The sequence below is a fragment of the Anser anser genome (assembly GCF_964211835.1).
Source record: "Anser anser genome assembly, chromosome: 12".
In the NCBI taxonomy this organism is placed as follows: domain Eukaryota; kingdom Metazoa; phylum Chordata; class Aves; order Anseriformes; family Anatidae; genus Anser; species Anser anser.
Window position 1 is genome coordinate 6,989,431 of NC_139733.1, and position 13,747 is coordinate 7,003,177.

A 13,747-nucleotide genomic window follows, 5' to 3' on the forward strand; every position below is an offset into this window, starting at 1 on the left:
AGCGCTCTTTCATTTCAAGAGAAAAAAAAATACAAACACAAAAAAGAGTTTTCCTCCACATTTTCTTTGCTGAACTTCATACCAGTTCAGTACTGGTACCAGGAACAGGCACCAAGTGATTTGGTCCGAAGTAAAATCAAACAGAGGCAGCAATTTTCCCAGCTATCAGATGATTAAGCTTTGCAGGACAAGCAAATGATATGTAGAAATTCCATAGCAGCTAATCAAAAATAAAACTTGAGAAAGCAGCAAAAAGCTCATAATGAAGAAATATATTCCACCACAGGTGGCAGGAAATTGTAGCTACCAATAACAAGTGTTATGGGGCTCAAGCAAAGAAAGAAAATTAGCATAAGCATGAAGGAAAAGTAGTGATAGCACCAAAAAAACCCTCCTCGGAGCACTCTCCAGAAATCTATCATGAGAATCAAGTGAAAAGCAGTAAGTAATAAATTTGCATTTTCTGTAAGACCTTGCATTCAAATATTCTTAAATATTTTGTGAGCTTAAGTAGCTGGTTGCAGACCATGTGTTGCTTGCATACATAAAAAGCGAAGCATCACTTCACTCGGTGTTGAAGCACCGACATCTGCAGGGAGAGATTACTGAGAAATCTAACACGAGGCCTAAGAATAAGTCACTCAGTCCATCCAAAGAGGGGATGACAAGGATCGCGACTGATAAGCCAGTACAAAACCTGCATTTCGAGACACTGAAGAGACACACAAGGTGCAAAGAAATGAGGATTCCAAAGAGAAGGCCAAGGCCAGGCCCTGCACAGGCCAACAGCATGGCCAGGATGACCAGGGGAGTGTGGCCAGCAAGGGGGAATTGCGGGTCAGACACAAACTCCCCTCCCATTTCCCCTGCTTTCCTAAATGACTCACCAGCCTCAGGAACGATGTAGGAAGTGCGATGGATTACACAACCCTGCAAAACTGGCAAGTGCCAAAGAACCATTCAAGAAAGGTATTAATATTACTGGCTTAGATGAACTCTCCAGGGGAAAAATGGATAGGAATTCAATAGACGATGATTAGATCATCAAACTGAAAGCAAATGGAGAATTTTTCTACTTTGCTCTTGTAAGAGTGCACAATTCAGTCAAGTGAATGGAACTCTAAAGGCCATGCAGGCAAAATGCAGACTTAAAATTTAAAGCAGATAAATGAGATGCACCAGCAAAATCTAAGCTTTAAAAAAAAAAAAAAAAGGAACTGTTGTTTTGTTTAAAGAGCTAAGCCTGATCTCAACTAGGAGCTAAACTTACAGGGCAAACTGAAAGAGAGGGAAGAGTACCACAGCCACTGAGGTGACTTCTTCAGCTGGGGCAGGAGAAGAGAAGAAGAAAAAAAAAAATAATCAAAAAGTCCTGTCTCTGCTGGATGTATTCACTTTGCAGTTTCTCCCTGAAAAAGGGAAATTTAACACAGGAATCAGTAAGAAGTGGAGTAATCAGCAAAGTAGGCACAGGTGGGGTCATAAATGAAAACCTTTGCTCTTCCATAGGATCAAAAGAATTAAGCAAGGATGAAGGATTTTTACCTTTAAAAAGGCATTTACCCTCTGAATTAAGGGGTAAATGTAGTATGCTGTATTTGTCGAGCAAGGTTTGGCACATAGCCTCTGAAATACAGTGAATGAAGACAAACGTGAACACATCTCCTTTGTGAGATTTAGTTTCTATATATTAGCATGTGAATTGTACTCAGCCCTCTGTGGTGTCATATTAAAGAATTACACATCTGAATGTTCTGTATTTGAAGGGAAAGCAGTAAAAAGGCATTAACCTGGGCTCTGTGCGCTAGGAACAGATATAAGTCAGTAGAAAGCCAGTAACAGACCTACAAAATCTGTAGCATGAAAAGCCTACCAAGAAAAAAAATGTAAAGCAACAAATGATTTGAACAGCACATACAACATGCAGAATTCCAAGCACGGTACAGACGTAAGAAATGCAGCAGGAACACATCAAAATTTTTGTTTCAACTAAAAATTTTCCTTAACTTTATTACATTAAAATATCATTACTTTAGGGAGCTGTTTGTATTGCTCTAGAGAGATATTTTACTGTGATGTTCAGTCACACAGTCAGCACAGAAGAGATGGAAAGAGCATAGCGCAGACATGCCACGTAACCTCTCAGGGTCACCATTTCCATTACCTGCAAAACAGATGTGACATAACCCGTACCACTTCAGGATTGACTGGTGAGAAGTCCTAAGCAAGAGTTAGATATTGTCTACTGTTATCCTCTCACTGAATATAGTTATTTTTTAATATTACCTCTACAGACCTCTCAAAATGACAAATTTGAAACTAAGTACAAGTTGTATGATTATAAAATGTCATTGACTTTACATAGTAGGAAAAGGTTATTTAATTAGGGGAGGTCAGATTTTCAAAGGAGGGAGAGTTCAAAGACATGCATGGATATTTTTATTTTTCATTTAGTTGTACAAAAAAAGAGATACCTGCACAGGCACTGGTAAGCACAGGAGCACTCTACTTCTGCATAACTTTTCTGAATGAATAACGCCATACCAGCCTCTAACAAGTGAAAGGAAACAGAACAGACTCCTCTTCCCCTTCAAAACACAGGACATGGTCCCAGAAAAAGTAATACAGAAACCGGTGGACAGGACTATTTGACATCAAGCCTATGAAATCAACTTTGTTGACATAGACATGATCATTAGGGATGAGTTGGCGTACAATTTGTGCCCATCTTAGCTGTGCTGAAGAAATACAATAAAGTGAGACTACTAGTCTCCCTCTTCGCTCTTACAGCTCTTTTCCTCCAACATAGAATAAGTTACAAAAGCAAAAGGTCACAATAATTACTTGAAAAGCCAAGAGTTTCAGTGGCTTCGCTAGTGCTTGAGTGCACAGACCCGACAGCGAAATGCAGGCATGGCTGTATCTGGTGCTGAAGATGAAGCCATTTCTTCAGCTTCATCGTTCTCAATTATGACGGGCATTCAATTTCTACTAAGTATAGAAATAACATAGCAGCCTAAAGTATTTCCCTTAATGACTTAGACAGACGGCAAGAACCACCAAGCAAAACCATCTATGATTTCATAAAGGAATACCTTTGGGAGAGGACAACAGTTGCAATTACCTCTGTGACTTTTGTAAGGAAGAAATAATCCTTGTGAACTTGTGGCCTCACCAGACACCCACAAAAAAATCAGCATTACGTCCTGTTTAGTGTTATCTGAAGCTTGTATTAACACTTAGCACAACCAGAACAGTACCGTGTACATGTTCATCAATGGAAACAAACATCTTATGTAAATGCAACCTCAGTTCCAGTTCTAAGGCAGGCTAAACAACAGTGAAATCTGGGTAGAGTTAGACCATAAGCCCATTGCATCTCTCAAAAAGGGCATCTGAGAGGCTAAAGACAAAGCATTCTTTAGGAGTTTTTGTTGTTTTTTTGTTTGTTTGTTTCATTTTACAGGCACACTAAGTTGTGTGATTGTGCACAGCAGCTTGCCTTCCACAACATAAACGAAGACTATTGCATAAAACACTAAGGAATGGGCAAAACGATGGACAATGGTATTTTGATGATCTTACTCCTTGGGGGGGGGGGGTGCTGAATAGCAGGAAAAAGCTCTGTGTGGGAATTTATTTATTTACTTTTAAATATGTGAATGGCTAAGAAAGCTCCCTGCCTAGTCTGTCCTAGCTTTTTGTCTCTTACAGATGTTTAAACATCTGACAGACAAGTGTTACAGATGATTTGTTTTAAGAGAGTTTTTGAAAAATGTGTAGCTTCGATCTCTAGGATTTTGAAAGACAAGCACACTATTTGGTCTGCACAGCCTACAGCACCCATTAAAATCCTTCATTAAAGCAATAGTGACAAACTACTGCAGTCAGAAAGGAATGATGTCAGTAAAAAGTACTGAAGTTAGTGCAGTGTTCTCAGCATTAATGTTACAATTGCCACAGTCATTATGACCATATTTTCATTCTGATTTAGTTTCAGTTAAAGAACCTATCAATTAATATTTACATGTATGTGAGAACAATACATATGCTATTGCTCTAGTGGAAATTCATTTGGAAATTATTAGAGACAAAAGCATAAATCCTTGAATAATTCTATCCATACAAACATTACATCCTGTTTTGAATACGTTAAAGTTGTGCAAGAGCCTTTCTGTATAACAGTGCTTTTTATAAACTTTATCATACAAGTTACTAAGTTACTTCATTTTTTTGATATACAATATAAAAGCAGATAGGTAATCTATCTAAAGCTAACTCTTACAGTGTTCTTTGTAGCACCTATACAGAATGTAAGCTATATAATATGGAAAGCTTCCTTAATTACTTACAGAAAACGTAAACCCCCTCCACCTTTTTTTTTTTCTGTGCAGTTGTTATTCGTGTTTTTCAGATCAATCTAAGTCTGCTTACTTCTGCACATCCCTCAGAAGAAGCAGCGTCCTAGGAAAATGATACCTCAAACCACAGGGCAGTCTTGCAATATATTTATTGCAGTCATAAAGCAAATTTGCCCAGACATCTCCTTGTAATCATCAAAATTAGAAGTAATCCTATACTTCACTGCATAAAACTCTATTTCAGAGTAAATACTTATTAATTTTTCTTTACTGATTCTACTATTTCATAAGACTAAACTTAATTTAGTAGATAGTGAGTGCTATTTCCCCTTTTTCTATAATAGTTTGAACATTATACCTTATTTTCCCTTCTTGGTTAATGAGTCTTTAGTAACAAGAGAGGTATTAAATGGAACAGCGGATTATACATTTACTGTATCACCACTTACAACACATTTGAACTACTTACTATTCAACAGAAAAAAAAAAAGAAGAATAAATACAAGCTTTTTCATTTCATTCAGAAAATAATAGAATTTTCATACATTCAGAGCAAACTGTGCAACTTCAATTTAACATGTTTATAAAGCTCATCCAATCCAAGCTGCCTGACTTCTCGTGCGGTTATAACTAAAGTAATGCTTGAAATAACTTGGTGCTGCTCTGTACCTGATAGAGTGGCTTGAATTCCTGCTAGTCTTAGTGAAGCATAATGTAAAGGTAGTGTTTCCAAAATATAACAAAGAAAACTAATTACAGAAATGAAAAGTCAATGTTAAGGCATAACAGTTTCATGGAACTGGAAAAGAAAAAGGTAGGATTCATACCACACGTAATATGATGACGTGCATTGTAGCAAACCTGTATTTAACATTCCCCTACTCTTATTAGGTTTTTGTTTATGCAATAGAGTTCATAAGTTAAAAAAGTGTTAAGCTGTGTAATGTTACTGCTGGAACTTTCATTTATACTTTCCAACGCTTGAGGTTAAGACTATAAGGCTGATACTTCATCTGTGCAATTTTCTTTTGCAATTAAAAATTAAGGTGCATTTTTATAAAGAACAGATTTTTAACAGTGGGAAAATAAATTAAGTAGAGAGGAAGCATTATTTAGTCTAAAATCTTGGAGTGCTGAGAGAGAAACAGTGAGGAAACAATAGCTCCACTGGAGCTACCTTGGTGTAGATGTCATCAAGTGACACTGCAATCTCTCTCTACATTTGCTTTATGTTTCCTGCATGGTGGTTCAGTATTGGCCATTACATAATCCATTTTCAATGCAGTCAAGTGCTCAAACACATTTGTCACAGTCACTAATCCCATACTTTATGCAATGCAATGTAAAGAGAAAGCAGACTGATCTTTCAGGATATGGGAAGCTCTCCTTAGATGATGTGAAACCGTAAGCAGCATTGTTATGTGGAAGAAACCTGGGATTAGTAATATGGTAAGGCAAATAAAACACTTGGATTTCTAATCTGGTGTCACTGAACTGAATATCAAGATCTTATTTACCAATATGAGTTGAATTCCTCGGGAATTTTGTATTTCTATTGTCTAGGATTTCTATTACATTACAACAGCTGAACTTGAATTTTGGGAGAAAGAAAAACAACATACAGTACTGTCGTCTTGTAAAAATGAACGAGTGCTTCACAAACAGGGTTCCAAGTCACATAACCAGCTGGGTCTTTTTGAGTTGGTTAATCAATCTTGATTTCAAAACTGGAAGAAAGAAAAGAGATAATTAGACTTGACAAACCCCAGAGAATTAAACAAATTAATAGAACAAACAAGAGGATTGATCTAAAGGATACCCCACAAAACTGAGAGCAAACAGCCAGTGTCATAAATAGTTACAGACATAATGCAGTAAAATAACGTGATTAAAAAGTTCTGTGACCAACAATCTACATTAACAGCTTGGAATGATGAGCCTCAGCTCCCAAAGTTTTTCACCCTTATCCATTTATCAGTGCTGTAGCCTTAGTAAAACTCTGGCCTCTTGCATATATATATAAATAAACAGTACTTTTAGTGCAGACAGGCGATTCTCAACTGGTTGTAATTTCCATCATCTTTAAAAATAGCTTGCACACTGAAGATGACAAGTCTAAACCTTCAGCACTTCAAGTTGTGTAGCTGCTCTGGAATAGCTACTCAACATTATTAATATTCACCATTTACGGGACAAATGCAGAACATTAAGCAGGAGGGTGAGGATGAAGGGCTGAAAGTGGGAAGGGGAAGCTGAAAGCCAAGAGACAGATAAGAATGAAAAGGCTCACAGCAAAAAAGACAGTGCTTGTCATGATAGCTTTGCTATCTGCTGCTCTGCCTCATATCAGAGAGGGGCAGGAAGAGTTAAAAATGCAGAGCAATGTTTTATTTGGGCTGTATGGGCTCATGCCGGCGAGGGGCTGCAGAGGATAGCAGGCGGTCTGCATGCTGAGAGCTGAGGGGCCCCAGTGGCAGCGGGCTGTTTGGGGCTGCCAGTGACAGGGAAGGGGAGACGGAGAGAGGGGTGGTGGACAAGAGATTCTCCTTGCTGTCTGTGTGACAGGAGAACCTGGAAGCGAGTATCTGAGAGGTCTTAGAGTTTGCACATTGAAGTCACCATGAATAAATGACATTCTGCCTTTTTCCACAACAGATCCCCAAGAAGGTACAGTAAAACCACAGGCAGCATTTGGATGAGGAAGAGAGGTCGTGCTGGACGTGAGTGTTCTCTATGCGAACGTAACACTACGCCATAAAGGCAGACCTACAAAGTTTCAGCTTGCAAACACTGGATAGTTAATGCCCTTTGAACTCTACATGAAACACCTTTTATTATCCATGAGTGTCTCCCAACACAGACACCAGTAAACCCACATCTGCTTCGTCTTGGATTGGCATCACGGAGCTAGCTTCCCCAGTCCCCTTGGCAGTAGGTTTGAAAGATACCAGGTCCTATGGATCGTTCAAATACATTCAGTCCCGTCTTTATATCTAAATGACAGCCTAAACCATTCAAAAATATTCAACTTTCATACTGCTTCAATTTGTGGTGCTTATTTCAGGATTAACACCGCCCTTTGAGTATTCTAGGTAAATTCAGCTTAACATAATTTTATGAGGGAATTTCAGGACTTGGACACTATCTTTTTTCAAACCATATCTAATTTTATTTTGAGGATTAAGGTTCATAATGTGCTAGGACTAAGCGTTCTAGAACCACACAGTATTACTACATTTTCTCTTCCCTCATTTCTGTGGAAATCGGAGTGGGAAGGAAAACAGATTTAATGCAAAGGCGTGCACAGACCTTACCCTGCACCTAACGTGTGACACTGACACAAGGAGGGAAGCAATTGTATTCCAAATTTCAACCAATTTGGAATCTAATTGTACTCTCGAGGTAAATGTGTGTGTTTGTGTGTGCATTCATTAACTAACTCCAAATAAATCCTTTGGTCTTGTGCACAATGAAGACTTCCAGTCACTTTCTAGCAATTTTACAGAAACCACTTTGCCATTACAGTGACAAAGATGGAAAGAGCTGGAATGGAAGAACACAATGAATTTGCAAGCTAAAACCCAAGAACTTAATTATAATCCAGTCTTAAAGTCTGCTCTTAAAATCTTGCCTACTAAGGTAAATATCACTCAGCATAGGTTTTTAGCCAGGCCTTTATTGCCAAAGTATACCACCAGGTGGCAAGATTGCAAAATAAAGATTAAAAAAATCATTCCTATAATGCATTCAGTCAGGGCTGCTTCAAGGACCCCTTGCTGGGAAATGACAAGTGTTTTGTGAGGACTTGGGTAAGTGCTTAAATCCCCCCTGCATGGTTCTGTAAAATAAAGTATTTTAACATTTCTTCATCACACCTCACGCAGCCCATTTACTTACAATTACATTAAACTCAACACAAAACTCCCGTTACATTAAATGGGGAAACTGTGACCACCAAATGTACTTCTCTAAGAAACGGTGTTGCCACTGTTTTCCGTCTCCTTCTTTCTCTGACATCGATTTTACCCTTTTTGAAAGGCCATAAAATCTTATGTGACTGCAGGGATCGCCATGTTTACATGAGAATACATCTCAGCAAAGATGGCTAACAAAATTATGTTTGGTAAACAGGAGAAGACCTTACATGAAGTACACTTACAATCAAGCAAATCGTTTTTCCCTCCCATGATACTTTAATTTCTCACAAATTATTACATAATTCTTTATTATCTATATTATTATCGATTATCTATAAACCAAGAGATAAGACAGCTGCTTTTGAGATCAGCCATAACAGGAGCGTACATTATAGATATATGAGCTTGGTTTAATGGCCTTAATTTCATAGAGAGTACATTACTTTACATTGTTATTTTAATCCAAATTTTAGGAAAAATCTAAGTTCTGAGTAACTACTCAGAAATGTGTTACTATAATGTTTCACCTCAGACCTCAAAGGACACGTAAGCGCACAGCCCAGCATTATGTGTTTTATACACACACACACGCATATATAATTAACTAAAAATATTAGTAAGACTTTATCTTCCTTACAACAAAACAAATAACCAAGTTGCACAGCTAAACAAGCTGATGAACAACCGCAGTTGACCCTGAGATACACAAGAAAATGATTCCAGAAATGTTTTAGGCTTTTTTTTCCTTCCATTCGTAGTGTGGCACCTGCTTAATAATATACAGCTACACTTCACAACTGCTTAAAATATTGTCATTATCCCTTGAGCTATAAGAAATTACGTAGGTGTAAAATAATCAGAATGTCAAGTACATTAAATGTCAAGCATAAATAAGAACCAAAATTGGAATCTCTCAAAGATGCTAGCACTCCCACAGTTGGGCAAAAAGTGTTAACTTCAATAACTACCACCATTTGAGACTTGTATTATTTTACAAAACAAAATTCTTTGCCTTAACGGCATGTAATAACTTGAAAGCTGATTTAGCATTAGAAAGTAAACATTAACTAAGTCAACGAGAAAACTTCCTGTGCTGAAGTAGTTTTTTATTTGGGACTCTTCAATTCAGACACTTCAGGGTATTGTACTGTTATAAAAACAAAACAAAACAAACAAACACAACACTTTGGAGAAGAAAAAAAGGGAGGGATGAGTAATACATGAGCTTGTATTATTACATGGGAGGGCACCAAGAACATAAACTGTAAAATAAACAGCCAAGTCATTAAATGTTTCTTCACCCGTTAAAAAATATATTTAAAGAAAAAATAAATTGTCCAATACATTTTAAATTCCAGAATTCAACAACCATCAAAATGAAAATCAAGCACTCTTTCCTCAGTGTCTATATACTAACAAAATATTTCAGAGTGGAGCTATCTAAAATCTAAACTAGATTGGAATCTGTTTCAAGAAGGTATTTTGTTTCAACTGAGTTCACGCCATACACTAGCACAGCACAGTCTTGACCACACTCTCGTCTTGTGGACCTCAATAAAAGCATTTCAAAACATACAGAAACACAATGCACATTATCCTATCTTTAGGGGCAACACTTACTACCAGCTGTTCAAGGAAAATCAGGCAAACATATTCTTGTCTCTAATGAACTGCTGCCCTAATGTTCACATTTTCTTCCACATTAACTATTTAATTTTCTATCTGAAGTGACAAAAGTAGCCTTGCAGGACATTAACTAGTTCAGAATGGTTCTGTTTAGAAGGCTTCAACCAAGAAATTCCCCGAACAGTCTGTGGTGTTGGATGAGCCAGGACCCCATCACAGAGGGGTTTACACAGCAAGAATGTGTCACAAAACAATGAGCTACTTAGGCACCCATGTTGAAGAGATTCATGGTCTTGTAGAGAGGCAGCATTGAAACTTCTCTAAGTTTCTCATTCCAACTCTACTTGTCCCCTTTTCTTTCAAGCATGGGCTCTCTTCTGGGAAGAGCAATAACAGAGTCAATTGATTGACAAATGGATCAACAGGAACTGGACTGAGATCACCAAATCACTTTGCCTCAGCTATATGAAGCTGTCAGCCAGCAGTAATAATGAAATTGACTCTGATTTGATTTGGATTGAAGTTCTCAAGCATCAAGGTTAAAACACTTCCATGTAACTGTGCCCTAGCTGCACACTCAGTCAGAGAAAGATAAAACATGCAATAGAACTGAAATGAGTTTTCCTCTACTGTTACAGAAAATATCTAACATTTCATACCTCTATCAGCATGTATTATTCATGTTTCAAGATTTCTACATTATAAGAGAAAACTCTCAAGCTCACAAAATTATGCAATTCTACAGTCAGTTTATAGAACCAAGGCAACCAGTATTTACCACCCTTGATCAAGAAAGAAAGGCTCTATCAACTGTTCAGCAGTTGCTAACATGCCTTTTCCTTTCATTCAATAGTACTATGATTACTACGTCAACTTAAATCTATGCTTCTATCACAAAACTAAGAAGAAACTACTAAGTATAAGGGTAATAATAACTGGAGTAACATTAAAGGATTTGTTGATTTTCTTGTCTCCTGAAACAGTATGTAAATATACAACAAGCATTATGTATGTAAAATTAGCCAGTGCCATACAGCTGAGCAGCCACTCTTGAGGTCTTCAGAAAAATAACATCTTTTCCTTCCCAGAGAGTACTGTGAATAAGTCCCAGGCTCAGACAATTTAGGTACGTTTTCATATAAAAAACATAAATAAAATCCTCTTCAATGTTCAAGAACTCCCTCTGAAGCACTTACAATACAAAAGGAAATCTTACTAAGAGGTTGCATACACTTGATTTATTTCAGGAAACCAAACAAAAATAACAAGAGTGCCACCTATCCTTCATCACGAATAATAGAATTTCCCATGGAATGACCTTGCTGTTAAAAATGCAGCACAATAAAACCTGACAGTTCAGAACATATAAAGCTCTCCATCTGGACAGAAACCAGGTTAAAAAAATAAAACAGAAAGCAAAGTGTTGCATGTAAAAGCAGGAAGAAAAAGAAATTGAGGAGGAGGCTTGGAAATAAAATAAAATAAAATAAAATAAAATTAAATTAAAATAAAATAAAATAAAATAAAATAAAATAAAATAAATCTGTCAGGCATCAAGAAGATAAAATCCAAAAGATCAAAACACGGCAAAATTAAGGATATTTTAAAGCTTCCAGATGCATTTTGGACTTCAGTAATAATTTCCTGAAAATAGGTTTGCATGTAACGTACAACCAACCATCTTTGCCTAAAACAAGCTGTAGTACACAAGCAGCAGCTGCCAATTAATAGGCAAAAAACGAGATTCTTCCTACGCAGGTAAATGGGGGCCAGGAGCCGGGTGGGCAGGGGTTTGTTTCCATTTGTGTAAGGTTAGAGTGGACGTGTGAGTCACACAGGCGGGTAATCCCATCACCCTCATCAGGAAAAAGAATAGAAGTCATTAAAAGGAATGAAATAAACTCATAAACACCTATCCTAGTGAAAGAAGCCAGTTTTTCTTTCCTGTAATGGGCAGTCATGCTTCCCATTTGCCTGGAGAAAAAGCGCGTGAATGAGGGAGCTTCAGCTGGATCTATGCATTCGGTTATATTAATTTCCAAAGGATATCTGTAGGCTCTTGAAAAAATCTTCCTCAAAAAGAATCCTAAGAAAACTAAGCCACTAGGAGAAAGAGGAAAGGTCCCTGCTCTCAGGACTGACTTGGTTCAAAGTGCACCGCTGCAGCCGGTGACCTGGAGCCCTTCCAGCAGCTGCCCCCTGAGTGCTCACGCGGTAGCTGGAAAAGGGCATGGGCGGCAACACGGCAAAGCCACACCAAGACATAAGGTTCGTGGTATCACGACAAGGGCTAACCACAAAGAGCTGCAAAAAGATCCTTCAGGCCTCTGTGACTGAGCATTAACATGAAACTCAACGCAGGTGCCCATTACACAATGCACTTAGGAAAGCCAATCCTGATGTCATGCTCAAATTGATGACAGCTGAGCTCATCATTTCCACACCGAAGCGAGATCCTGGCATGATGGTGGGTACCCTGTCCCTTCCGTTCTCATGCCCATAACCTTCGGGCACAACCACAACCACAGGAAATAGACACACAATACACAATTGATATCTCAAGTACATTGCACGCAAAGAAGTCACACAGGCGCACCAATATAGATAAAAACCAAAATTCCCTGCCAAGGGTATCCCTACACAGCAATCACCATTGCCAGTTGGTTGGGCGGAAATCTCTTGACAGCAAAGCAATGCTTTTTAGCAGGTGGACAGCCGGTGCTGACACCTGGACACTTGTCCATGCAACGTTTCTAAGAGCGAGGAGCGAGACACCAAGCACGAGTGAGCATTGCTCACCAAGCAGATCTTCTACAGAGAAAAGATTTCCAGAATAAGCAAAATGCAATGTCACGTGGGAAGGTAACAGAGATTGCTTCAATGCTGTGCAAATTCACAATTTTAACACCACCACCCCTCAAAGTACAGCCCTTTTAAGAGGTTTACTATGTTAAAAAAGGGAGGAAGTGATCCAAACAAGTAGTGCAACCTCTCCAAAGAACAAGATAAGAAACAAACAAAAAACAATTTCAAGTACCATGTTCATCAGAAGCAGCTCCACAGTCCCTATGGATTGACTTACATGGAAAATAGAGAATGATCATTTATCCATGGCTGGAGTTTTGCTCTAGTGGTGCACATAACATCAGCAAACTCCTTAAGTATAATTACAGCTATATACTCAATCCAGGACTATGTAGTATTTCACGCTCATTCAACTTGGTTTGGAATCACATCCAAGACATTCTAAATTGTGCTCCAGTTACTGAATTAAAGAAAAAAAAAAAACTTGCATATTCTCTCAGAAGTTTCAGAAGGATGCTCTTAATAAGTACTAAAAGAAATAAAAAAAGACAGAAAAGCAGAAATGTGACAAATATTTCCCATTAACAAGTGCAATGGTTTCACTCAAAACACGTTTTCTTGAAAAAAATATGTTTATATAATATCATTAACATGTTATATTACCAAACCAACTGTAAGTTTACAATGCGGCCATTTCAACTTAGGTCCTATAAAAATTTAAGCTGGAAGGAATGAAATTCAAATCCACGTGGAAGTAATGGGGGTAAAATCCTGAAAGAACAAATCCCTTAATGTATTCACAAGAGGGGAAAAAAAAAAAAAAGTGGAAGTATTGTTTCTGAGCTCCTAATGAACACTAAGCCCAAAGAAAGAGCAAAGGATCCAGCGAAGGAGGTTGGGAAACTTAACGTGGGATGAAACAAACAAAAACACACACATGCACACACAAAAACAGACCTGCAAACCGCTATTAGCTATAAGAATCAGAACTTGACCAGTTAACAAGGTGGATGAAGATTACTCACTCCACAGCACGGG

General features: G+C 38.0%; 1 protein-coding gene across 18 annotated transcripts in view; it reads right to left on the reverse strand.

Annotated features, from left to right (window-relative positions):
- ATP2B2 (ATPase plasma membrane Ca2+ transporting 2) overlaps positions 1-13,747 on the reverse strand; it is a 413,900-nt gene that overhangs the window by 260,312 nt on the left and 139,841 nt on the right. For all 18 annotated transcript variants that reach the window (XM_083796485.1, XM_083796487.1, XM_083796480.1 and 15 more), the window contains exon 3: positions 5,984-6,088. The gene's annotated coding sequence lies outside the window, so the exon portion shown is untranslated. The remainder of the gene's footprint in view (positions 1-5,983; positions 6,089-13,747) is intronic.